This window comes from Zophobas morio, unplaced genomic scaffold (genome assembly GCF_036711695.1).
Source record: "Zophobas morio isolate AGI-343-1 ecotype UQ-CSIRO unplaced genomic scaffold, CSIRO_AGI_Zmor_V1 ptg000014l, whole genome shotgun sequence".
In the NCBI taxonomy this organism is placed as follows: Eukaryota; Metazoa; Arthropoda; class Insecta; order Coleoptera; family Tenebrionidae; genus Zophobas; species Zophobas morio.
Genome location: NW_026972119.1, coordinates 4,080,493 through 4,108,390, shown reverse-complemented (window position 1 = coordinate 4,108,390; position 27,898 = coordinate 4,080,493). Strand labels below are relative to the sequence as shown.

General features: G+C 31.2%; 1 protein-coding gene across 5 annotated transcripts in view; it reads right to left on the bottom strand.

The window, feature by feature from the left end:
* LOC135129211 (homeobox protein abdominal-B-like) overlaps positions 1-27,898 on the bottom strand; it is a 201,993-nt gene that overhangs the window by 14,902 nt on the left and 159,193 nt on the right. The gene's annotated exons all lie outside the window — the stretch shown is intronic.

Here is a 27,898-nt window from a genome sequence, read left to right as displayed (position 1 = left end):
GGCCCTTTTATATCACGACATTTCGTGATTCTTTTCTGAGGCAAATGTTTCCAGCGGCGAACGAGAAGACCCAAATTAACTTAATTTCGCTCTCTCCTGCTGTAAAAATTTACTGTTTCTGTATATTTTACAACATTGCTGTTGAGTTTAAATTTAATAATTCAGATAGAAATTTAATTTACTCTCTTCACCCTTTCGCCCGGTTCACGAGCAAAATAAAGGAAATTCGGCGAAATGGTTTTTGGTTTTTATTTTTGCGGAAAAGTGAATGTCGAAGTATAGTTGAATTACTAATAACTAATGAATATGATTGTGTAATATCACTATTTATAATTGCGAATACTTTGTTTTATTAAGAGAAATGATGACAAATTATTGTTTCTGCGTTAGGGAAAATTTTCTCTCAATTTAATAACATCTTAATTATCTAGATAAGTACTATTCAAACTTGATCACAAACGTAAAAGTAGCTGTCTAAATTCTGATGTTTATCCGTTTCAAAAAATTAACCGATCAGTCTTATATTATAATTGGGTAGATACGAGTACAATCTATAGGATTTTTCAATATTTGTCATGTAATACATATTTGCAGCTGGAAAAATGATACATAATACTTCCTGAAATCCATTTTTAGGCTAATTTAGTAACATAAACGTTGAATCCTTTTCCTTTCGTTAAGTCATTCATTATCTAAAGTTTGGTTAGAATTAATGACATAATACGATAATAAGCATCTTGGTATTAGACAAACAGAAAATAAATATTAATTAAAGAAAAAGAATACAGATGGGATTTACCTAGTAGAAAAAAAAAAAAAACAAGAATTGTTCAGCAAGCAAACGTATCTACAGCATCCAGAAGGTAAGTAAATAGAAAATAAACAAAAACACCAAAACAAGAACAAAAACATACAATTCTTAACGTGGCTGATATATAAATAGAATGTCAATTTAAGGACGATTTTTATGGCCTGTTGTAATTAAGAATTTTACTCGATATGCCATTAAGATCTGGTTTCTTAATGTCGATTTTAATATAAAGTGAATTTTTTTATTTAACGAGTAATTTTAGCAAAATATAATTATTTTAATTTTTATCATACATATCAGGTACCTACTAATAAATGAAAAAACGTGTAGGTACGTACATAAATATTATTACAGACGGATAAAAATTTGTCGGGTTTATACTTTTCTTTTAATTTATGTTATAGTCGAATTAGTATTCATTACTTTATATTATCTGAATTATTTTCTTAATGACAACTAAATGAAGTCCGTAATTAACTTTTTCGTCAAAAAAAAAATGTTTATAATAGCGGTGGTGCAGTACTTGGGCTTTTAATATAAAAATCCAATCAGAGAGCTCCCCCACCTGTCCTGCATCTCATGCACCTGCATTATTCTTCGTTTTATTATCGAAAGGTGTTCCAGATTCTTGCCTGCTTGCAGTCGTTTTTGCAAATGGCCGTGCAAATGGTACAAGTTAACATGGTAACGAGAATCTCAACCTGTCTGTCGTCGTTAATGACAGCTAATCAGTAAAATATATGTTTATTTTTTTGGTGTCGGCTTTTAAATCTTCGGAGAAAAAGCTTTTTGAGCGAGTGTGAATGGTATAAAATCCAAGCGAAGTAGATTGAAGTCAGGCAAGCAAAGGCACTTAGAGAGATCTGCACAAGAGCTACCATTTTACGATTAAATCTTATTCCGGACCAGACTTGGCATAACAAGCCCGAGTGCTTCTGGGAATATTAAATTGTTCAATTTCTTGATAGAGATGAAAGGATAGAGGTGCTGGGGATGGCTTCTGTAATGAACGCTAAACCGAAAATGAGACGAATATTTCATTCATTGCATGTATAAATTCTTTATCTTAATCTTTATAAGAAATAAATATTCCCTAAAACACTTTATTCGTGCACGTGTTAGGTGGCGGTAGGTTATCGCTGTCAAACATTCTTTTCGAGTGTGGCCCTTGTTGATGGCCATGTTATTCATATTAAATCTCCTTATGCATAACGCTGGCATCCTCCTGACATGAGAGGTTTAGGGCCGGTTATATAGTTTTATTACTTCTTCCTAGTTCTAAATGAAAGCACTAAATTTAATTCCATAAGAAAGGATCAGAATCAGAATCCATCAAGAAAGTTTTCCTCCGAGCTCCAGCACACAATAAAAAATCAATTTAGTGAATGGAAATATTTCCATACGCAATCTCAGAAAAACAATTTCAATAAGCGCATATGTGTAGTCGTAAACATGATTCATTCGTTTTTCATGCATAAAGTAAAAACATTGTTGTTTTCGAGACGAACATTGTCCAGAAAAGCGAGTTTCGATCGAAAAAAATATGTGTACGTTTTAGAGGGGAGTTTGCAAGTTCAATTTCCGTTTTCAGCGCCCCAGCGGTCGAAAGCTTTCTCGTGTTAGCTCTCACTTACATATAACAATAAAACGAACTGGTCTGACAGATCCTGTGTTATTTATATCGTCACCTCTGGACTACGGGATCCGCTATTTCTTGACGAAAATTAAATGGGTAGAAATTGGCCAAAAATTTCTTTCCCGGGACAGAGTCGGAGCCAATTAATTGGTCGACTGCTTTACAAACTAAACATGTTTGACTATAAAATTGTGCACGGATGTTAAATAATTATGCTCTTACTCCACGAAGGCGCCATTGCAAACCGGCAATCAATTCTTACTTCCTTGTTTCTCGTAAACGACACTATAAAACATGAATGTTTAGTATTAGACTTTGAGGGTCCTGGGAGGTGTTGTACGTACCAAAAAAGTTTATCAGTTATTTTTTGTTACATACCTATGTTTGTCTGGTATTTCGTTTCTCCTACATCCTTTTATTTTTAATATTAGATAGACCGTACTATTTGCTGTTTACGTTTCTTGAGGTCGTTTTATTGTAAGGGCATTAAATTCAATGTTTAAATTCTTGGCAAAAAACTTTTTGTCTACAGCTGCTTAAAATATGACTTGAGTTATAAGCACAGTATCAAGTTTTTGTGTTCAAGAATGACTCGATTACAAATTTTGTTTATATCTATAAGACAAAATAATTCCGCTTTCTTTCTTCTGCATATTTTATTATTCAGTGTTATGTAATGTGTACCACTTTTTCTGATATGCCCACATTTTCTTTATATGCACCTACTGAGGATTATTTGTGTAGGTATATAATTGTTAATTTATTCCTGCGAAATATACTTACTTAAGTAAATGTACTAAGAAACTATTTGATCAATGATACTATCTTTCAAATTGTAAGAAATAATAAGTTAAATTTATAATACTGGTATAAAATAGGTAAGTAAGTAAGTTTAAAAAACTACTTCGATAGTTTAAAACAATACGACACCTCACATAAATGTTGAACGGAAAGATCGACACAGAAGAGATTTTTTAGGTTTAAACAGTTGTATGAAACTATTTTTAAAGTTCTATAGAAGCAAGTCGTCAAACAGCAGGGAAAAAGTAATCAACAGAATCAAATATTTTGTCATGTTCCAACAAATGATATTAGGTAAACTCTCAAAGTCCATACATTCGGAACATGTGGTCATTTTATCGTTACCATAAGGTTAGTCATTCGCATAAAAACCTTATTTTTGCCAAGTAATGCAGTTACATAATATATTTTATGCATTTGAAGTATGAATACATAAGTATTTATGAAGCAACACATGTATTTTATACTCTATTATAAAGTCAATAGAGTATTGATTTTAAATTACGCATCCTCCCCGAATAAAAAGATTCTCCCTTTTTTAAATAAAGAGTGTTTTTGTTGTTTGCAGTAACTTGCAGCCCGAGGGAGAAAATAATGATTTAATTAAAGATAAAACACAAAGAAAGTCGTTGGTCTGTAATGAGTTCGGATAAAATAAGAAAAATTTAAATAGACTGTCCGTTAGGGAAGAAAGTGCACAAGGAGGAGCGAGATAATTGAGTCTCGGTGGAAATTTTGAGAATTTAAAGATGCGAAGAGTACTTAGTAAACAATATTTTACAGAATTAACTTCAACTTATAAAATATTTGGAAGAGCTGTTTTAATTAAACTAAATAAAGGAGAATTTACTGCTTCAACAAAATGCGTTAAATTCTGAGTTATTAGTTGTGCTACTCTACATTACCTAATAAATCATTTTGTCATTACTTTATTTATACTCGCATTGTGTACCTATAATTCATCACCTTCTAGATTGTAAAAGTTGTGATAATTTCTTGTATATTTATTTTGACATATAACAATTCAGTTTAACTGAAAAATTGGTTCATTATGTTTTGCATGTAGGTAAATCAAAAAATATTTAATACAATGTATCTTTGTTTAGAGCTTCACACCTGAATCTGTTGTATTTTCTTTGCATAATAACAATAACAGACAATAAATAACAATGGTCACAACAAATCATAACGATTTTGAGGTATTGTTAAAAGAATATGATTTTTTCTTTTGAGATATCGCCGGAGTTGTACCTATAATTATACTGCAACATTTTCTTTTTGTATGTACCTTTTCTTACGATATAGATCAATTCAAACCAAGTTTTTCATCATATCTACAAGTATGTTGATAATAATGATAATGTTGGTTAATTGTGTATTCGTCTGTTACAGCGATATACGGTATTATTATACTCTCACTGACATACCTACAAAAAATCTTCCAATAACTGTTTTTAGTTTCTAACTTTTTCTTCTACCATGACTGAAACTTTCTGAAATGCGTTCAACAGAATGTTGAAAAACATCATTGAATTTCCTTTTCCTTATTTCGTATTACGAACGAAATGTTTTAGACACCCATTAAGAACCTTTCTTCTATTGTTTATTTCATAACAGATCTTTGCTAGATTCCTTAATAACATTATTTTAGAATATATTCTAAAGTTCAATTTTTTTTCCTTTGTATGTTTGGGAAAAAATTCTTGCCAAATATACCTATTCTAGTTCGCTCTCCCGAATTTCTTTATATCCACACTTCGAATTTCGTAAGAAAGTTAGTGCACATTATCAATATTTTCCATTGGTACCAACTTTCTTCTAGATTTTTTTTCATTCACACATGATTCTTTTAAAAGGTATGAAGTGTACCAGATGTATCTCTTTTTGCTACATCTCGAATTATTGAAAATTTCTCCGTTTCGACCCTTTAATGATAGCCACCATTTTTCCTCTGAAATACGTCAGGATCTTTTTCAAAATATTGTCAGTTCCCTATATCATCTTTCATGAATTGTAATCGAAATTCTACTTGAGAACTTATACTTGAAATGTCATCGATTCCTTTTTTCTTAGATTTGAGTTCTGAAAACAGATTTCTTGTTGGAAATATTCTCGAATTTACAGCAAAAAATTGCTCTATTGGAAATTTAGGTACTAAACTAAAATCACAATTCTTTTACCTCTTCTATATACATATAGGGTGAGTCACTAAAAGTGCATTCCTCGATATCTCATTCATTATTGAATACTAAAAGTGAGAAATTACAGTCGGTTGTTTAAATGTAATACACTATTTTCTACTGTACAGGGAGAGTATTCTGTGTTTGAGACACCTATCACTGAACTTAGTTTTTTTTTATAAAAAACTCTATATATTTTTATGTACTCTCATTAGCTCCTTCCTAGGTTTTAGAACCGTAATCTGTCTGTGAAATTCCGACGCGTCGTTGTCAGGTTATTCCAATTTTCTTGAGGTCTTCTAAAAACGCAATAGAGTTATTTTAGAAATCTGTGTTACAATACATATTTATTTGAGAAAAAAACAAAGATAGGTACACGCTTTGTTGTGATGTAAGTTAAATTAAGTCGTACTATACTGGGTGTTTATATAAAAATTCTAAAATATTACAATTTTCAAACATCAATATTTTAGTTTTTACAAATAGAAAGTCCTGTATTTTATTAAAGCCGCTTAGGCTATATTCTATTGTCGTTGTTTTTTCGTTAAGTATTTTCTATATCTAAAGTTGATGATTTCTGCAATTTTTCATTTTTTTAAAAGATACATTTAAGAAGGAAAAAAAATAGAATTTGCTGCAGTAACAACTTTTGTGACAATTTCTGGGTTCTTTCACGCCTTTCATCGCTTAATTATTGACGGTGTTCCGAAAATCAATGTACCTATATGTCAGAGATATATACCCAAGCTCTTAGGATGGTGGTTCAGGGAAGGAATAGCTATTGTGTTAAACACCACCAATCAAATATTTTGTTTGGTGTTAATAAAGACGATGTAGGTATATTTATTTAAACAATAATCTAGTGCCAAGACATCACGCTGACAAACCTATCATTATTTTCCATTCTTGTAGCAGAGCTAGATTTATAAAAAATGTTAGATTATTATTATTGTTTCATCAAAATGTAACAGTAGATTATTATTTGAAAAATAATTTCAGAAACATTTGGCCGCAAAAATAATACCAGATTTGATCTTTGCAACATTTTTTAGCTGTTGATCCGAAAAACAAAAGAAATCTTTAAAAAATTTTAGGATTTATCTTGTTCAGGGTAGTACTACAGGCTGTAACAAAACTGAATCGACAGTGAGTAGATACTCCTATTTTTTTTTGTTTGATTCGTTCATTCCTTGAAACGTAGGGAGAAACCAAAAACATTTGCCCTGACTGAAAAAATGTGTTTCTTATTTAAATCACAACATTTAAAATAAAATATATTTGAACAGTGTTAACAAATGCTGTTGTTATTTGTGGGAAGTTTGTTGTATTTCCGTAGAATTGTGATTATGCAGAGTTGTGAATGTGTACGAAAACGATAATTTATTCAACACCTGTTTGTTTATCGCTCATAAAAACGCTAATAAATTCAGCCAGTGACAAAGCCACCTTAAATCAAGCTCCTATTTACAATATTGTCATTTAACTGTGATTATGTCTAATGTTTTCAGATGTTAAGAGCTTTCGCTACCGAAGAGGAATACAGTATTAAGCGGCTGGAGGGAACGCCTCGAAAGGTTGTAGACGTTTGCTGAATGCAAAGCGGGGATTTAGGAAAGCGTCAAGGATTTGGTAGGATCCGAACGTTTTCAGTTTATGGAAGGTAGCTTCCTGCGCACGCGATAACTCTGCTCCGGAAATGGAGCCTTTCTCCTGCTGCTGATCGAACGCAGGTATTCTCTCATTCGAATTTATTTTAAAAACAAGAAAGACGGCAGCAGATAAGAATTTCAATTGGGACTTTTCGGCTGGGATGTGACGCTCATATAAATTTCACGGCTTAATCACGTGTTTATATTAAAGTCCTGCAGACCCGGAGGAATAATTAAACGCTTTAGGTTTATGGAGGCACGCATAGGGGATTTTTGGCTTTTGGAAGTTAATTTTGGAAATTGGGATTTTTCATTTTCAAGAGAGTTGATACTGAGGTGCTTATTTATATACAGGATATTAGGTGGCCATAAAATCAAGTCCTCTTATTTTTTTGCTCATCCTCTTTACTCTGTATCGATGGAAATGGTGGAGAAAATTGATACAGAATTACGGAAGCGACGCAGCTGTAATTTGCATTTTTTAGAGAATCCCATTGGCAATTTGGGCAAAAAATGTAATAATTTGTAATAAATTGTGTACTACATACACATTTTCTGTACCAAACTAGGTACTATGATTTTTTAGTGCCGATATAAAATTGTATCATGATCAGTTTTTATTAATGAACTTTTGTTTTCAACTCTTGTTTAATTATTATTTTAAAAAATCATTTAACTGTGAAACATATGTAACATATACCCGTACCTTATGGAAAATGTTAATAATTAAGATAAATAACAGATTTTAAAATGTTGCCCAAATTAACTGTTTACTCAAAAATGTTACCGCCCTTTTAACTTTGGGTACTGCGAAGCAAACAGCTAAGTTAATAACCGAAATTAATATCTAGTTCTATAAAATATTTACCACACTGTATCGTGAAATAATTTAGTACAGTATGTAAAATATTCATTGTTGTTTAAAATTTGAAGTTACTAAAAGACTCACGTTTATACTGTAATACAGTTAAGATTTTTTTTTATTTTGTAACCTTCAGGCGCCGTCAATTACTTCATGAAGAGTTTTAATTTTCTGACTCTCCTTGGGACCAAAACCCTGTGCAAAGCTGTCAACGAATGCAGTTTTCATAGAAGAATTTAAATCCGGCTCTGTTAGACACTGGTCAGAACAATAGGTACTACCTGGAATAAATATGATTTTATTGCAAGCTGGCAAATGTTTCTCATAAAGTAATTGACGCGGTTTCCTTATAAGTTTAGACCAACTTTACGTACATTATACGCTATTAACAGTTGCACACAGTATTAATTTTTCAAGATTAAAAATTTTTACAAAAAAGAAGAATCACAAGATACGATAGTAAACGTAGGTCTATAAATTTTATTAAATTTATTATGATAACTATTTTTCTATTAATAGAAATAATTAAAAAAATCAAAATGTGCCAAACAACATTCTAGAATCCACTCATGATGTTAAGAGAATACCTGCCTCAATTTTAAGATAAAAATTATCAAATAAAAATTAAAATATAAACCAATACTCAAAGAAGCTCGTTTTTGAAAATTCTAAATTTCTGCGAAGTACCTACTTATTTTTAGTAGGTATTTTTTTATAATCAAACCATAGTACAGTAATAGAGTTGCAATAAATTTATTATACTGAGGATTGGAACTAATTTAAGACAAAAACTGGAGAGTGTAAATAATAAGAAATTCACACGATTTCATGCGGTTGTTAAATGTCAGGAGTACAACCTTAAGGTGACGCATTGTACAAAACTTAATCCTTTGGTATTTTTTCATTTATTTGTTTACAAATTCTTTACATGCTTTATCTTAAATAAAAGAGTGGCTTGAATTTAAATTACAGGTGACATTCTAACCTCGCTTTAATTTTTAATTTTAAACCGTTACCTTTTGATGTTTGTCTTGTCATTGAAAAAATATTAGAATTTCTGAGACTAATTTATAGCCACAAATTATATAGAAATTTACATTAGGTTTTGTGGATTAAAAAGTTCATCGCTTTAATAAATATGTCAAACAACAAAGAGTAACATTTTAATTTAAAGGAATAAATAACACAAAACTTTTTTTTATTCCGACAAAGAAACTATTTATTTTTAGCCTTGAACATTGTCCACGTATCGGGCCATAAATAAGTAAATAACCTGAAAATGTATTAAGATTTATTTAATTTATTAAAATTTTATGAAACTCCATACATGTTTCTAGAATAATCGCACATGGCTTTGGCACATGATTTGTATGCATTTAAAATTAAAACTATGCACGAAATGTAGAATAAATATTTTAAACTTCTAAAATATTTTTCGTTAATTTTTTTCTAGTCGAGGCGAGATTAATCAGACTGATCTCCGAAAGATATAACGTAATATTAAAATTGCCCCCCACATTATAAACTACTCGCAGCTGAAAACGGTAGTCCGACTCTCCCAGTCCTCTTTTTCTATAACGAGCCAGACCACACATGAATTTCAATTAATTTTAATTATGAATCAAGCCGAATGGAATATCTGAATTAATTACGTAAATTTTTTCTAATGAGTCCCCGCATGCGTCTTTTGTTGTGGAATAATAAATTGTTTTAATAATAAAGTATTCGAGCAATTATGGCCGCTTATGGTACACTTAACACTGGGCTTTAAGCGATATTAAATTATCTCGTAGCTTCATCTGCCAAGAACATATTAAGTTTGGTTAGCTACCCGTCTGCATGTATATAGAACGTAACCCTTTCTCGGGGACAATGACATAAAACAGCGAGAAGATTTCATTGTTCGCTCTTCCTCCCTAAAGGGCAATCTCTTCCTTCATTCTTCCAATCCTTTCTGCAATAAAATACAGGCGCTCTTGCAGACATTTTACATTTCATTAAATGCAATAAGGCACGCCCAAAGTCTAATATGTAGTTCGGCGGCGTTTGACAAAAGGTCCACGTGTAAAAATTAAGACTGTAATAATTAAGTCAAATAAATCCGACCGGCTTTCACGGAACCCTAAATAGTTACAACGGGTTTTTGTACGGCCGTTCTGGCCTCTACGTGATGGAAATAATTAAAAGCATATGTGGAAAATACGCTTGTTTGAGTTATTTACGATATTCTCGCATTTAAACGCACTAAATACAGACTATAACCCTTCTAAACTATCGGCTGCTTAAATGACGTCTTCTTTTAGCGGCAAGGCCTTTTGAAGTCCAAGTGTGAATTTGTCAACTGGGAACAATGTGTTGCGCGTTTATTTTTACTTCTACACGTAAAAAATTAAACTTACAGAAAACGAAAGCGTTTGTACGCAAAAGCATAAAATAATAAAAAACAAATGTATTTTTTTCTAATTATAATGCCTGTGTGTTTAGTTCTTTAGCAATTCGTGGGAATCGTTTTTTATAACTGTGTAAATTCGTGAACTTCGTCTAAAAAAGTAAGTGCGATTCTTACAGTAGGTAATTTCATACGCAGAAATATTTTCGAAAATTCTCCTTTAATTTTTTCTAAATATCTACCAAAATTAGCTTACCTATATTAAACTCTATATGAGGCGATTTGAAAATTTGGGAATAACTAAAAAATAATAAAAAAGTTAGAGTTTATATATACCTATAGGTAGGTGCCTACTTATTATAAATTGAAATTTTTTTGTTGAAACATGCCGATCTTTCACAATTTAAATAAAATTATTTAACTTTTGTTTTGAACTCATTTTATCAAAGGCTAATGAATTTTTGTGTTTTGGTTAGATTAAATGACTACAATTTAAATTTTCAAAACCTTTTGCTCTGTAATTAATTTCCAAAATTTAATGCAAAATGATTTGCTAAACAAGTTATTTTCGTTTGTTGTGTTTTGCTTAAAATATAGGTTTACTTAGGGTAAATGTGTACAAGAGTGCGCATATGTATAAGAGTACGCACTGATGATTTCTGCTTATTAGTGTCATCTGGGTAAGATGAAGTTATACCATTCAGAATTTAACGTTAAACCTGAGATAAAGGTGCAAAAGTGACCTGAATATAGTTTATAGTTTGGTCGTACTGACGATTTTATGTTCACACGTTGTGTGGATGTAATTTTTACCGCTCATAGTTTTAGTTTTTTGTAAGGTACGCACCAGTTCTTTTATTTTACAGTAATAATTTTCATTAGTTGTAACTTTTAAGGTGTCGTTATACACTAACAGTTTTACACTTTCTGTCCATCAAAAGCTTTTAACTTTGAAAACATTAGGTTATGTACAAATGTACAAGAGTGCGCAGCGAGGTATTGTATAAGAGTGCGCATTGCTTGCAATACGTAGTCTAATAGTCTTGGAGATACATATCATACGATAATGAATTATTTAACTCTACTACTTTGTACTGCTTCTCAAGTTGTGTGGTGGTGGTTATGGTGATTTTTTTTTATTTTTACTTCCTGAGCGTGTTGTAAACGAGTCCGTCGACCGACTCTCTATTTTTACGTTTTCTCGTCTTTTCAAGACCCCTAGAGTACGAAGAAATAGGTCTCCCGTTTTATGTGTAGTCTGTAGTCACTTATTCCCATTTATTTTCACCTTAGAAACAAATATTTTTTCATAAAATGTAATGCGTACTCATAAGCGTTCAAATGCGCACTCTTGTACAATGAACTGTCTAAGAGTGCGCATTTACACATCTTGACAAAAATTGAAATTACTCTTAAAATATAGTGGTGTTGGGGCGTACAATTAAATATATCTGATCTCTAAACATGTATATAACGAACCTATATCATAAAATTTGTCTATCCAAAAAAATTAAAAAGTTGTTGACAGTTTTACACTAAGTGCGTACTCTTGTACACATTTACCCTATATACCTACCTTAATAACTACTTGGTTATAAGCTTTATTAAAGTCTCCGGGTTTTTTTTGCCTGGCAGTGTATTTTTAAGTAGGTATACCTACGAGAAGAACGAATTTTCGTCATTAATTTATTTTCAAGTTCCGATTTTCAAAACGTGAGAAAAAAAAATAGATAGTATAAGATTTTTTTTCACTTCTTGGAAGTCTGCGTGTTATATTTTAGAACTTGAAAATACATTCATGACGAAATTTCGTTCTTTTGTGAGAACAGCAGTAGCTGACTATGACAAGAAATGTGCAGATCACTGTAAATGAAAACAAACAAAAAAATTAAATGTCGAAGTCACGGCTGAGACAAAATAGTCGTATTATGTTGATTACTTACTTATCAAAATATTGTTTATTGGTACCATTTATTGTTAGTTAACTCACAGAGATTTTGTTAATTATTCAGATTTTAATAAAATAATATATGTACCTATATAAAGACGAAAAGATCTAGTTGTTTGTGTCCTCCTGAAAGTTCTAATAATTGAAATCTGCAGTAATAGTTTTTAAGATTAATTTACTTAACCAATTAGCGTTGATTACTTGCAGCACCCAGCATAAGGCAACATAATTTTACAGTTTCATTTTTAATTAGTGCCTGCGTTTTGCGTAAAAAAATAATCTAAGAAAGGCTCCCTCGTCGGGAATTCTATCAAAATTAGAAAAAATTATGATTTATGGCATATAAAATTTTAAACACTTTAAATAAACCAGAAAAGACCCGATTTGTATGTTTTACAGAGCGTGTAATAAAAGAGCCTCGATCAACGAACAAAAGGGTCCTTGTTTGTAAGTTGAGAATAAATATAGCTTGTGGGGAAGCTTCATCCTACCCCTTACGAATACTAAAATGTCGTAAAATTGAACATAGGTACATATTTTCTCTATATGCTAATTTTTATACACGTCGGTTTTCGTCGACTTCATTTCTTGTGTATCGACTTTCCTACCAAATATAAAATGTATAAGGTGTAACACGTGTAAATTATAACCACAATTTTTTGCAAAAATATCTGAAGAATGTATGAAGGTTGTTTATTCAGGAATAAGATTTAGGTCAATAGAAGTGTGTCTTTTTAGACACGCAAACTAGAAACATAAAAATAGTTTGAAATGTTTACTTCCTATAAGTACGATATATTCTAACTAGCTTTCTTTTTGATCTGTAGGTATTGGATACGTAGCAATAATATTATGTTTGGCGATTACTTAATTCTTTAGACATTGTATTTTAATGCTATTTTTATTCCTTGTTCAATGCGTTGCAAATTACTAGTAATAATTAGGTGTACACTAATGCTCATGCATTTACGAGAATAATTATGACAGTATTGCTTGATTTAGAAGAGTCATATTACATTTTTTTTTTAGATGTGATGAAATAAAGATCAAAGGAGCTGAGCGGCGAATTTAAAACAGTTCGGTTTACAGCAATTAATTAATTATATTAATATATAATTGGTCTCGTGCAACTATGTTTTATTCCGTTATTATTTTGTAAGCTATATTTTAGCTGAAACCTGATTCTGAAACTGAAGTCATATTAAAAAAAATTGAAACAAAATGTTGCAGTATTATTGGAACACGCAACGATCTTATAACTGCTTCACGAATTTAACTTTTTCTGATTTGCTGTTTTGTTTTATGGCGTCATTTGTAAAAAAAATAACGTTTTCAAATTGATGTTTGTTTCATTAGAAATATAGTTTGATAGTTTCCGGTAATTTGGCAAATACTTATCACTCATGGCTTTTATTTTATTTGGGTGTCTTTGTTTTAATACATCGACGCATCTAACACAATGAAAAACAACACTTAAAAATTACAACTGAGATTTTATCAAAATTTACGAAAAAATGTAGGTAGGTAGGTATACAAAATTGAGTTTAGATGATGTCTTAACGTAATAGAAATATCTGTAGCGGAATTATGATTCTGGAATTAGAAAAATGGGTTTTTAATAAAAAAATGGACTTGTAGGTATTAGAAGACTTCTAAGCATTGGTATTTTAGTAAAAATAGTTTCCAATACAGGATCATCTTGCCGATGTCTATGAGATTGTTTTCAATTTTTTTTTAATGCATAAATTATGTATATTCTGTTATACTTACCAAATTTAACATTAATCGACATATTTCGAAACCACACACGTGCGACTTGTTTTTGGCAATGTATATATAATTAACACAAATGAGTTCTTATGACCGTAACATTGTTCAGTTTTATTAAAAAAAATCTACATCTAAGAATTAGATACCGTGCATCTGTTTCATTACATAAGAACTCCTCTTTAACAAGTTAACTCCCGACATATGTTCAACGTGTTGCTAAAAATCGGCATCTTATATTTACCCAGTTTGTTTTTAACTAGGTCAATCACATTCATTTTATAGCACAACTTGACTTTATTTACATGAACGCACATAAATTATTACGACATTCAATGAACTAGAATTGTACGCTATCCCAATTTATTTCTCTCGCCCAAACAGACTTCACGACCTTCAATTATTCGGTCAAATAGCGCAAAAACTTGGTTCATTTAAATTTAAAACACCAACACACGTTGTGATATCACGACATGCTCGACAACGTACAATTTTACTGTTTCAACCACCGAACACAGATAATTTTACTAGGTATACATAGAGGGTGCAGTTTTATTTTAGTTGCGGTTACGAGTAATCGTACTTTTGGTATTCAGTGTTGAGCCGCGTTAGGGCAGGAAGTCAAGCTCATCAAAGGGAGAGCCAAACGGTACGAACATACCTATGTATTATATTTTCATTTTTAACGTAACAAAATTAAGGAGAGTAAAAAACTTGGTACCTCGGTAGATATGGTACGTATAGTTTTTAAAATTTGCACTCTTTTAGAAGTTTTGCTGACAGTTCAGCTCAGAATTTAACAAATCAAATAACAAAATTTCATACGAACAAGAACTTGCTGTGGATATTTTAAATGAAAAATTTTTTATCGCTGTTATTTTGCTGCTAAACTACAAATTACTTTTTACTTTACAAAGGTACTTATTTTTTGGAGGCAATTTTGTCAAACTTGTTCAAACGACCGAATTTCTGAAGATTCTTCCTGGTGTAGCATAGATTGGTGTAGAAAATAAATTTCTATTACATACCTATTTAGTTAAAATTTGGTTGTAGATTAGAATTTATCCTAAATTTGAATATCTTAAATTTTGTTTCTGTGTACATTCTAAAAGAATATAATTAAATAATTCCCAGTGAAACAATTTAATTTTTATTTAAAATTCTTTACACGCTTTAATATTTGTTTTGCTTAAAATATGTTTTAAATGTTTATTCAATACTGATAAATTTTAACTGAATGGTGAAACTTTTATTCAAAAAGACATATAATAAACAAAACATATTCGTTCATGTTTTCTCTTTGAGTTTAAAGCTGAAGAAAAAACTATATACCTATGTTTATCGTTTCAGATCACTTGTATTGAGTGCCACATGGTTCGGTGGATTTTTAACAATGTCTTGTTAAAATAATTTCAAGACACAATACTTAACTTACAATTCTGGTGTTTATATATGGGTCTACAACAAAGCTAAAACTAAATAACACATACCTAGATGGTATCAACAAAAACCGCCTATTAAGGATATAGTTGGTTGGTAGGTACTGGACAACCACGCTGTATTTCTGGGTTTGACATATTAGGTATATATGTACCTATATAATATGTATTTAATATATTAGAGGGTTAATACAAGCAAATACGTTCATCACAAAAATATTCCCTGTTGAACGATTATAGGTAAATATGAGAATCTGACAATTTTAGATATTTTTAAGTTTTCTCAAATACCTACTTGTATAAAAGACTTTACCACAAAAGAAAAATTATGAGGACACGATTAGTTTAGAATATATACTTACAATGTACAATCTGCATTTATTTCAAACATAATTTAAACTTGTGTTTCTTTTTTCAAGGAAATAAATTGTATGTTGTAAACATTTAATTTTGCTGCTCACACATTTAAATACATTATATTTGACCAAAATCACCCAAGTAATCACGTGAATGTGGTATCAACATTGAACAGTCAGCGCCAAGATCCCCAGATCTGGTTTCAAAACACGGGATTCTAACCAACAGGAACAGTAAGTGCGTTACTCACGAGTTGATAGTACCCTTTCGTCACTGCATCTGCTAGACGATTTTAGCATAAGAATCTTGTGAAAGATAATTCGATGCACCGATACTAACTCAAATATGTACATTATTATTCCCGCAACATGGAAAAATATCCAGTATACTGGCAACTGGCTTCAGCTAGGATGTCATTTTCTGGCAGAAAACTATAAACTTTAGAAAAATATCGCCATAAATTTTATCGTTTTTTAAACCAAATGTGTATCCATACAACTTTGTTCGTGGAAGTAAAATAATTTCATTAAGCTCCGTTTGAAATACTTTTAAACTAATTAATATAATTTATTTAATTATAATAATTATTCAAATTCTGCATTAAAATAATACTTATTATATTACGATTAGCTATGAATCTCATGTATTTTGGGAGGAAATGGTTAAATTTCTTAGGGGCTGCCTCAGGGCTGGTAACGCTGGAGCCGGCCCTGATGTTGTTGCAGTGAAGATTTTTGTTTAATTTTTCCAAAAAGTAACCTCTGGACTATAAGGCAGCAATTACCATAAAACAGAAGCACCCAGCAATCGACCTCTGCCTGCAGCCTGCAGGAATTTCGCAAACTTGTCTTGCAAATTGCACCAACTTACCAATCAGGTTTATGCAGTTTCTGCACGCAACACTTGGAATACCGTACATAGAGGTCACTTAACATGTGATGTGTACGCCATAATAACATGCTATAAACATGCACCTTCTCCTCCTCTCTAGTTCCCTGGTAGTGTGTACGTAGGAACAGATCATACACCAGGTTGATAAAACCGCTGGTGTACTTACCAGATTTTATTTTCTTGTTTTCAAGAATGCAGCTGCAAGTGCATTACGATGCAGCTTTAGTACCAACACGCTTATCTTTTATATTCCGTTTGCATTACACGGGCGAATCTCGGGCCTTTTGGAACAGGTATTTTACAATAAAATTTAATCTGGATGCAGTTTGCGGGGTTTCGTTTTTGTTTTTTTAATTTAATGGAGGCGGGCCGAAATGGGCCGAAATTTTAAAAGGATGCGTTTTTATAAAACCTGAGATGCATTCACTGATTTTCTGAGCGTTGCCCTTTGAAGTGCATGCCGAATTTCAGCGAAATTAAATCAAATTGCAGTTTCTTTAGGTTTGTTGTGCGCTCCCCACTCCTGTTGCCAAATTTTGCCGGTCCTATACCTCCTCGCCTAGACAGAGACGGAAAATTTCATACGCTTTATAAATAAACAATTTGTTTTGTATTATTTAAACTAATACACATTGCATTCTGAATATATTTCCCACTAGGGAACCAGAAATTGAGTGGAGGTGATATCGACCTGTTTGTCTAGGCTAGGCAAAGCCGCAACTATTGCATGCTTGGAGTGGGGAAGTGCATCATGACCACTTTTAAACCAATAACATGCACCGTTCGAGATAATGCAAATATTCCGGAACTTCAGGAAAGGCCCGGACTAAGACGTTTACTGGATCGTGGTAGCAGCACCACCTGTTACAACTGTCTATTATTCTTGTGAAAATCAATAGTTTATTCTGATATATGATGTATTAATTTTGTTCCCATGTGCATCGGTGCATGTCACTGATAATTTCCAACTGGATTTTATCGTGCTTTGTAGGTTGTTCAATACCTGTGACTGGAATTTCCATTGATTTTACGATAGAATGAAATAACACAAAACGTATAGATTTCGATGCGTGAAAATCTCGTTTCATGCAATTAATCATCTGATACTAATGTAGTGTGGTTGTAAGATGGAATGTGATGTTCCGTACAGAAATTGCATGTTAAATTCTAATGTGTGTCGTTTCCAGATTGTAGATTACGATTATTATTTTACATTTTATTGTTGTCTGCAACATACTGCGTTTGTTGTCATTACGTCTGCGATTCATTTATGACAATTAATTCTATCGAAAGTTTATTGTTTTGATAATTTAGTAAGTACTACTTGTACTTGGAAATTGGAACTTACAATTGTCAATTTACCATAATAAACCTGCATGCACACATGTTTTCCATGATTACGCTGTAGTTTAAATAAAAAAAAAACTTTGCGAGAAATTATGACGATCATTTCTTTCAGAACATTTTAACCAGAGTACTGAATTTTTTTAATTTTGGGCAATAAGATGCGAATTACGTGAAAATTTTTGAAAATTTTTCACTAGGAGTACTTTCAAAAATTATCGCCCACGAGTTTAAATTTTTTCAAGTATTTTCATTCAAATCTTAAACAAGTTTACAGTGATATGTATTAATGTTTATCATTAATCTCGGGCTCTTCTAGTACATCGTGAAATGGGTTAACCTAATCACACTACATTCTGTTATTTTTTTCTTCACAAAACCACTCAAACACTTTCTGACCTGACTGATGTAATAACGTTTTTTTTGGTTTTAAAAAGAAGTCATAATTAACATAATTTGTAATCGAGTCATTCTTGGAATTGAATTCATATAAGTATCTTCTCTGAAATAATATGTTTCATGTTGCGTCTGAAGTTACGTCACAGAAAAGTTTTTAACAAAACGAATTTTAATTGCCAATAATTTTATACGTAATAGATACCTAGGTACATATTTCAAATACCTAGACATCCAAAAAGGCAAAAACTCAGATCCTTAAAAATTTATTTTTAACTTTATTATTTAAATTTTGCGTCAGTTTATTAATCAATGTCGCTGTGACTTTAACAATCGCTACATGAAACGTCCCTTCTAACCTTAATTTTCTTGTATTTTTGCTTGTTATTGTTTCTTGGAGAAACAATATTTACATTAGGAGTATTGAAAACAGTTCTTTTCAGAATATTATTTGCGTATCCGCGTTTATGATTGATTGACTTATATTTTCGAAGCGAACAGAAGGTATGAGAATACTCGATTCAAGCGGCTTGGTATGAATTTCGGGAAGAATTTCCCAACAACATTGTCGACTATGCCCATTGTAGCAACTCAGTATTAAAACAATCTGTGACAAAGTTTCGAAAAACTCGTTTCTATAAAGCAAGGAAGGAAGTGGCAGCTTGAAAGATAAGAGAACTTCTGAAAATATTGGAAATGTTAGACAAATAATAAATCAAACCCCTACAACATCCATGTGGTATTTAACACAGCAAATGGAGTTAACGTATGGATGGCTACCGAGCAATATTAACATTTAGCACTATTTCCTTACCGAATACCTAACATGTGTGTAAGAATTACATGGAGCCTATTTTTCAGCTATAGGGTTGTCAGTGGTTTTTGGACACGTTTGATAATCAGCTGTTGGAGAAGCCTATTTTACAGATTAAGCCTGGTTTCACTTGAGTCGCTACATCAATTCTCAAAATATAATAATACGGAACAACGAAAATCGTAATTTTTTTGCTAAGACTCCTTCATTCTCAAAAAATTGGTGTTTGGGTTGCAATTAGTCATTTGACTAACTAGTTTATTCAATGTAATCCTCTTCAAGGTAATCTTAACCGATGCTAGATATAAGCAAGAAATTTTGGCAAGTTTTATACCACAATTTGATGACGATGAAGCAGGTTATTTTCAACAAGATCAGGCTACTGTTTACATCCAGTAAAATCAATAAAGTCGTTTACTGCTATAGAATCCATGAACTTTTAAAAGAAACAGATTAAATAAGTATTAAATTTGTGTTTTTTTGGGAAAATATATTTTTTTATTTTCTATCTATACCTATTCAAACATTTTTAAAGAATTGCCCACTAAATATGTTACAATTATGAAGTCGTGTTTAATATTTAAAAGTGGATCCCGTAATTTAAGAAAGAATTATTATAAAATTTATGAAAATCCTTTTTTTTCTACCAAAAAAAAAAAAAAAAATTTTGACAGTGTGCACGGTTTTAATTTAATTATATTTTTGCAAATTTCTGACAATCGTGTTTTTAAACTGAGAGTGAATTTTATCTTGCATTGTATTAATGATTCCTAGCAACTCAATGCTCTCCGTAAGTTTTTATTTTCCCGAGTGTACGCTAAGGAAGTCTTTAATAGGATCCATTTGGCAAATGGCTAATTTCATGTTTTCTTTTGTTTCGTAGCTTCTGGAATTTGAAAAGTTGATCTCCTGTTTTCGTCTATCTGTCGTATATTGGCGATTTTATTAGACACTTACGTAATCTCGGAAACCGCTTGATTGATTATTGTGAAATTTTAGATGTCTTTTAAGAATATCATGTAGTGGATAAAATGCTAAAAATCTTTTAAAATTTTACGAATTAAATGCTGTTTAAATTGTGCCATCTCGATTTTCAACTTTACGTAGGTATGCAGGTTTTTGGAAAAAATTAAATCGCTAAATCCAATTCATTTATTCGTTACTTCTAAAAATGTGATGTTAAATTCTGTTAAGAAAATTTTGCTTGAAATTTACATTGTAGCGTGCTCCATTATTTGTGGTTTATTAATAATGTATCCATATTTTAAACATACACATGCAGGCAATCATAAAAAAATTATAAAAGCAAATTTTAAAGTTTGCCGTAGAATTTGCGAAATATTTTTTTTAGTTTGACCATATACCTAGTTATTAACATTGATTTATTGTTTACAGAACAGCTTTTACACTTTATTTACTTATTTTCTCATCCAGTTAATTACATCAAATACTTAGAATAAAGGTACCTATAACTAAATAAATAAACTAATGTTATATTTTGTATTTTTTTTATTATACAGCCTGTTATTGAAAGGTACGTACAAAATAAAATCGGCAATTGGTTTCGAAGTATGGGTGCTAAAAGTTAAAAAATGTTCAGGTAAAAGTGTTCTCCTTTTAGAGATAAAAACTATTCAAATTTATGTCCAAATTCGTTGTACGCCTCTGATAAAAAGATCATCTTTCGTTTCTATAGCAACATTTAGTCTTGACAAAAGTTTTATTGTTACAGTTGCTAGGATTTACTAAAATAAATTAATTTTACTTATTTATCCTTCAGTAGCGTCTAAAAAGATTGGATAAGGGTTCATTTTCCCCTTAAAATTTTGATAAGAGAAAATAAGTTTTTTCGACTTCTTAGAATTCGCGAAGAACTGTCCATTTTGTTGTACGTACCTTTCAATAACACCCTGTATTTATGCAATGCTCAAACACATTATTGATGAATGAAACAATTTCATTAATTAAATCAAAAATGGTTTATACAACCTCCTAAAATTTTTATTTACTTTATTTTACTGACTAGCTCGAACTTTTAGAAATCTATTTTGTTGTTAAAAGAATCACACTGTATGCGTAAGTAAAATTTATATTCACCACCGGTCAGCAGAATGAAAAAACCTTTATCTTTTTCAAATAAATAGTAGAATGTATGTGTAATAGACAGTTTTTTTACAATGTGAAAATAAAAAAAAATCCGTCTCTAAAAATTACGAAAATAATCTTCAGAAATTGATTTTGTCAATACATAGATATTTAATTACAACTTGGGAAAGTTACAACTTTTTAAATTACCTAAATAGTCTGCGTAACATTTAAAATATCAACTTTATAAACACACATGCAGCTAATGCGAAACCAAAACATAATTCGAACTTATTACAGCCCAGTCAATTTTTGTTTATAAACATAACTTTTCAGATGTAAAGTCGGTGACACAAATAATGTGTTTACAATTTCTATAATTAGAAAGCTACGTCTATAATTATTTTTACGTTGCACGTTGTCGTTATACCTACACACAGACACATATTTACACTAATAAATTCATTTTTAAAATAAACTAACAAGTATTTTGACGTTTATATCATTTTCTGTATTGATGTTTCCATCATTGCCCCAAAATATCATCCCTACCAAATCGCCAACTTTATGAGAAGCAGCTTCACGTAAGGAAAAGATGATTACACATACGAATTTCGCTTGAAACTTTCGTAATAAAACCAGCTGACAACACACATGTCTTCCAAATAAAACAAAATCACTTTTATTTTGATCTGAACTGAACTGGACTCATTCTTCCACAACCCCATTGTACCACAACGAGGCGTGAAACCCACCCTTTGAGACCCCGCCGCTTCTCAAGAAAGCTTACCCAAAGTAATTGACCCATTTTCTCCCCAACAAAGGGTACACGGTTATAATATAGTGTTTGTGTCGGGGGCTGAAATTATTCAGATTTTTTGCGCCATGCATAAGCAAATAAAGCATTTAAATGCATGGAAGAATTTTACAGTTTCCCAGAAGGATTTCACATTTCAGATGCAAAAAATTTAGAAAGTTGCGGTGGTTTTATATGAAAGTACCTACAAGGGAAATCTCCTTTAGTGTTCTGTATATCAACGAGATGTGAGGAAGAGTTTGAAGAGTGTGTTATCTCCAGCGATTTTTCAGGTACGTGCTGCCAATTTACGCTGAAACGTATTTTTATTTCAAATATTTAACGCATGCTACCTTTTTGTTTTCAAAACTAGTGTTATTGTACACGTTTTGAAATTTAGCATGAACATATTACCTATTTGTATTTGAAAAATTAGATTTAATTTTTTTTTGAAGTATCATCGCTGAAAATCGTCTGATGTTTCAGAATATAACATTTAGGGAAACATTTTTCTGTGCATTTACAATAAAAGTTACATTACATCAAAATTTATTTTGAATCTTAATTTAATTAAAAAACGTTATTCAAACAAAGTCAGTAACATCGCCCTGCTAGATATTATCGATTATCAGCATAACTTAGATTTTTATTTTGCATTCAGTGTGGCTCTTGTCTGGGTTGTTCGAAATAAAACGTCTGAAAATGGCTACGTTTCTGTTTTGAAAAGAAAGAGCAACAAATGTAAAGAGGAATTACAGACGACTGTGCTAAGACGTGTTTGGCGTGTGGGTTTCGGTTTATAAAGCCCACAATATCCAGCATATTTTCAGGAGCCGTAGTGGATCCTGATGGAACCATTTTCGAATTAAATTTATTGCTTCGATTTGTGATAAGTAAAAACCTTCTGAAGATATGCCGATTTTCGGGTGATTTATGGGTCGATGCTTTACGACTTGTTTATCAATTTAATGAAGTTATGTTTACATAACATGCTGGAAGCATGGACGGAACTTGGGCCTCACTGGAGAGACAAACTTGTTAAGAAAAATCATTCGACGACGGGTTAATGTTTTGTCTATTAAATGATAATTTATAATGAAATATGGCTGTCGGGCCAACGAACAAACAGTCGAATGAAATTTCTGTCAGCGTAGATTGTTGACGAGCTTTAATTTGTTGTTTATGAAATTGTAGTCGCGACAGAGAAATGCTTAAATTATCATGTTGAATTAATTTTTTAAAATTTTAAAATTATACAAATGTTTACAGATGTAATCAAAACAACACAACACTTCATTATATACAATTTTTTTTTCAGTAAAACTGAAATAAACTTTTAGAAAAAGAGTCAACATTAAAGATTTGAGTTTTGTCTTCCGTTTTCTTAATATATCTGGAAAGCGATATATGGCATAGGTCAAAATTTTGGCTCGCTTTTCGTATGCTAGGTACGAGATTTGTAGAAGTGAATTTGGGATAAGTTATAACATGTTACAACTTGCCCCAAAGCTATTGTTACAACATGCCCCGTAGCACAATTTTCTACATTTAATTACATTTCGACAAAATTATGTGGCTTAGCGTCAAAATGTGTAAGGAATATCAAAGCTGAGTAATTTTTGAGCTACATGCAAAACTAAACGTTTTAAATTAATTAATAACTGATACGAAAAACCAAATTTTATTAAAGCAATATTTTACATTACTTGGCCAAAACGAAACACGTGCACACATCCACTCACTGCGCTATCTCAAGGAACAGTGGTTGTGATGACATGATGTCTTATGGTGCAAGAATTAAATTCAGTAAAAAATCTGACGTTAAAAACTTTAAATTCCGGGTAAAAATTTAGTGTTACAACTTACCCCTGTTACAACAAGCCCCTAGTTCCCCTATTATAGTACGAGTGGGGAAGAGGTTTCTATTTCTGTAAAATGGCCGTCCCGCAAACATTGATATCGGGTTTCTTTTTTAACTTTTATTCAAGGTAACTTAATAAAGGTAATACTAAAAATTACAAAAATTTTGTTGTTGATATTAGTAACGCTTGAGTTGTGGAGTTTGACTTGACAAATTGAGTTTTCATGGAAAGATTTACATCTTTCCAGAATTTTGCACTTGCGTTGAGCAATGAAACATAAAGGTTATAAATTGCAGTTGCATCTACGTGGGCGAAAATACACCGTATCCCTATTTCGGGGTTCATTTGTGTAAGAAACAACTTGTAGAGAAAAATTTGAATAATCTCTCCGATTTTCATTATTTTCGGTATTCAATTTTTGTTTACATTTAACTTAAATAAAATATGCATTTTTATAAATTAAATCTCATCAAAATGATTTGATTTTTTTCTCTAAGCTAATTTCTTTAAAATTTTACAAAACACTTGCAATATTTTTCCCAGTTTAATAGTTTTTCTCTACCTCTACCTATTGTTTTGTTAATAAAATAGACGATAGTAAATATGACCTGTCCTGACTTGAGAAATCTATGCGACGTGAGTGCAAATCAATTTAAATGTTATGAATTATACGCATAATTACCAAATAAAGAACAACAATGATGTACTGGCTAATAATAGTAAAAAATACTTTAATTTTAGAAACCTACCACGTACTTAAATTGTATATAAGTATAACAAATGCCGTAAACATGTCATAAATTATTTTTATCCTCAAAACTTACCTTCTATACAACTGTGTGTTTTATATTTGATTTAAATTAACCTACATAATATAGGCAATTTAAAATAGTAGTAAATATTAAAACTTTTACGTTAAATGAAACCATTTAGGTATAAACTTTTAATCAGAAAATGATTTATCATAAACGTTTATTTAATAAATGTTTGTTTAACAAGCGTGTTAATATTATTTATTATTTCATAATTCTTTAATTATAATTGTTTTTTCCAATTTGTTCGAATGCTTTTAAGTTTGAAACGAGCTGTAGGACATTATTAATCGTATACCTATTAAGTATTATTTAATAAACCTGCTTAAATTGACAAACTGTGGTAAAACGACCATGTTAATCTTTCCTAAGTTAAATCCAGGTGTAAAATTTTCCGTTATTTTAGTTTTATTACATTTTTACTTTACTAAAAATATAAAAGCACTTTTCATGTCTGTTTGTATGTTGTTACATGTAATAGTATTTAATGTTTAACATCACACAAATTAAAAATATTGTGGTTAGTTCAGCATGTGAAATCTACAAAAATATAAATAACTGACAATCAAATAACTAAAGAAAACGAAAATTTAAAATGCCAGATTTTACCCGTCTTTAAAAAAAATATACCTAAGTATTTATAAAATGTTATTATTAATAATAAGCACATACCTACGTACAATTTTATAAATATTTACGTTTTTAAAGAAGAATTCTAGTTGTCTCAGATTTTGAAGAAAATTGACTAATTTTCATCAAGTTTTAATTAAAAAATTCAAATCCGCCAAATGAAAACCAACATGTACCTAATTAGTGTAAACTGGTAGCGTAAACAAAATAAATGTTAATTCATACGTTAGTTTTAATGCAATTGGTTCTAATAATAGACTCAGAGACCGGACCCACGAGGGTAACCTCGCCTATAGGCTCGCGTTCTTACTGCATTTAGTGAGGGTTAAGTTGCAGTTTAAAAAGAGTCACTATACGTTTGGCTCTTTTGGTGGTGTCAATACATTTTCAGAATGTAATATCTCCATTATTAACATAATTGTTGTTATGTCCACAACTTTCACTATATAAATGCGGGAGCAGTTTTTTTAAATTTTGTTGAAATTTATGCATCATGTATTTTAAAAAATCAGAAGGTACCTCAGTATTTATGTAAATTTTGGAACGCGTTTTCCACCACCGTTTTCAGTTTCCAAATCTTTAGAAATCGTACCGGATATATTTATTCTTGGAACCTCGAGAGACAGTAAAAAGAAGCGTCTAGCAGCGTGTACCACACAAGTGCGAAATTTCCGTAAATAATTGAGATATTGATTTTTATAGAGACGTTAATGCAACAATCTCACTAAAATAAAAACAAGATGATAAACTGTTTTTAACAAAACTGCCCTTGCGTTAATAGAGAAAGTTGTGGATATTTTATATTTAAAATTTCAAAGCCATAATTCTGTTAATAAATGTACTGAAATCCCATATAGAAAACGTAGCGACTGGCTTCAAGTAAGTAGGTACTCGTGAGTTGACACTATGTACGTTAATAATTATTGTTCTTTCAATATTTTCCTCCACAAAATTCAGTTTGCAATGTGATCATCTCTACGTTTTATATCCAATGTGTAGTATAAAAGCAGCTAGACATAGTTACGTGAATTTGAAGGAAAAACTAACTTTTTCTTGTATCATATAGTTAGCCACTTGAAGATTGATCGCTCCGACGAGAGATTTGTGCGCATCACTGTCACAAGAGTTTGATGTTTTGTATATTAACGTGGATTCAAGTTAAAAAAATGTAAATTGGTTAAAATATCAGAAAGTAGAAATCACTAGACATGTTAAACAATGTCACTAATTTAATAGTATTTAACTGGAGCCAGAAATTATTTCGTTTAGTCTTGGACAAAATACTTTTCAAAGCTTTAAAAAAATTAAAGCCTTGTATAAAATCAGGGGTACCTACCTCGTTAAAAAAGTAAACTGAAGTGTTTATTGGAAGATAATTCTAAGATTGTTTAAAACAAGACCAGTTTTCGTAAATTTCTAAAAATGAGAAAAAAAAAACTTCCTTTTTTAAATTAATTATTAAGTTACTAAATTGAAATTGGATCTTCATGTTTTTGTTTCTGCTTATAATTTCTTTATTTTCATTATACCTATCTTGTACACAATTTTTGACATGTTTTTTCTTATTGTCCTATATATGACAGTGTTGGACAATCAAGATTATTTATTATTAGAATGTTAAAATGAAACAATTTTTTACTGCGCTGTCTTGTATCACGTCGCGAAGAAAAAATATAACAAGTTGAATGAGGAACAAAAAACATAAGAAATCCTCGCCGACAAAAGACCCGAAAACACTCTCCCAAAATCACTTTAATATTTTCATTCCCTGATTTATCCATGCAATCCTCTTATCTCAACGCTGAGCCAAGATGTCGTCTGACTCGAAATTCCATTCTCGAATCTCGTTTATGCACTTTTATTTGTGCAAATAAGCTGCACTTATATCGTCCAGTTATGTCGCTAATATCAACTTAAATGGCAAGTCTTGGCAGGGCTAGAGGTTCGTGGGCTTATTTTGACACAAATAGCATGAAGTTAGTAGACGCTAATGCTAATTTACAGCGATTGCATCCAGTTTGCCGAGACACGAATGGCCGCCAGTTTTATTATGTATGCGGAATGGGGAAAAGACAAGGTTTTAAATTAAAATTTAAATAAAATGTCTGCATTTTGTTGCTTTGCTCGTGTTTGACTCCAGCACTTCAGTTACGGGTTATTGCTTTTTATAAAATAAAACGAAAACATTTTATGTTCGGGTAATGAACGAAATCGGATTAGGCCACTTGCATATGGCACAACGGGGGTACGGAATTTCAGACAGCAAACCGAAGGAAGATCGAAAATGCAGTTGTGCTGGAAAAATTAAACACTCAGCGAAGTTTACTGAAATGTGATATTTGTTTGTAACGACCAAATTTGATTTTTACTTCCTGTGTGTATAAGCCATCAGGCGACCGGCTACTTTTTTGTTTTCTCAGTGTTGCATG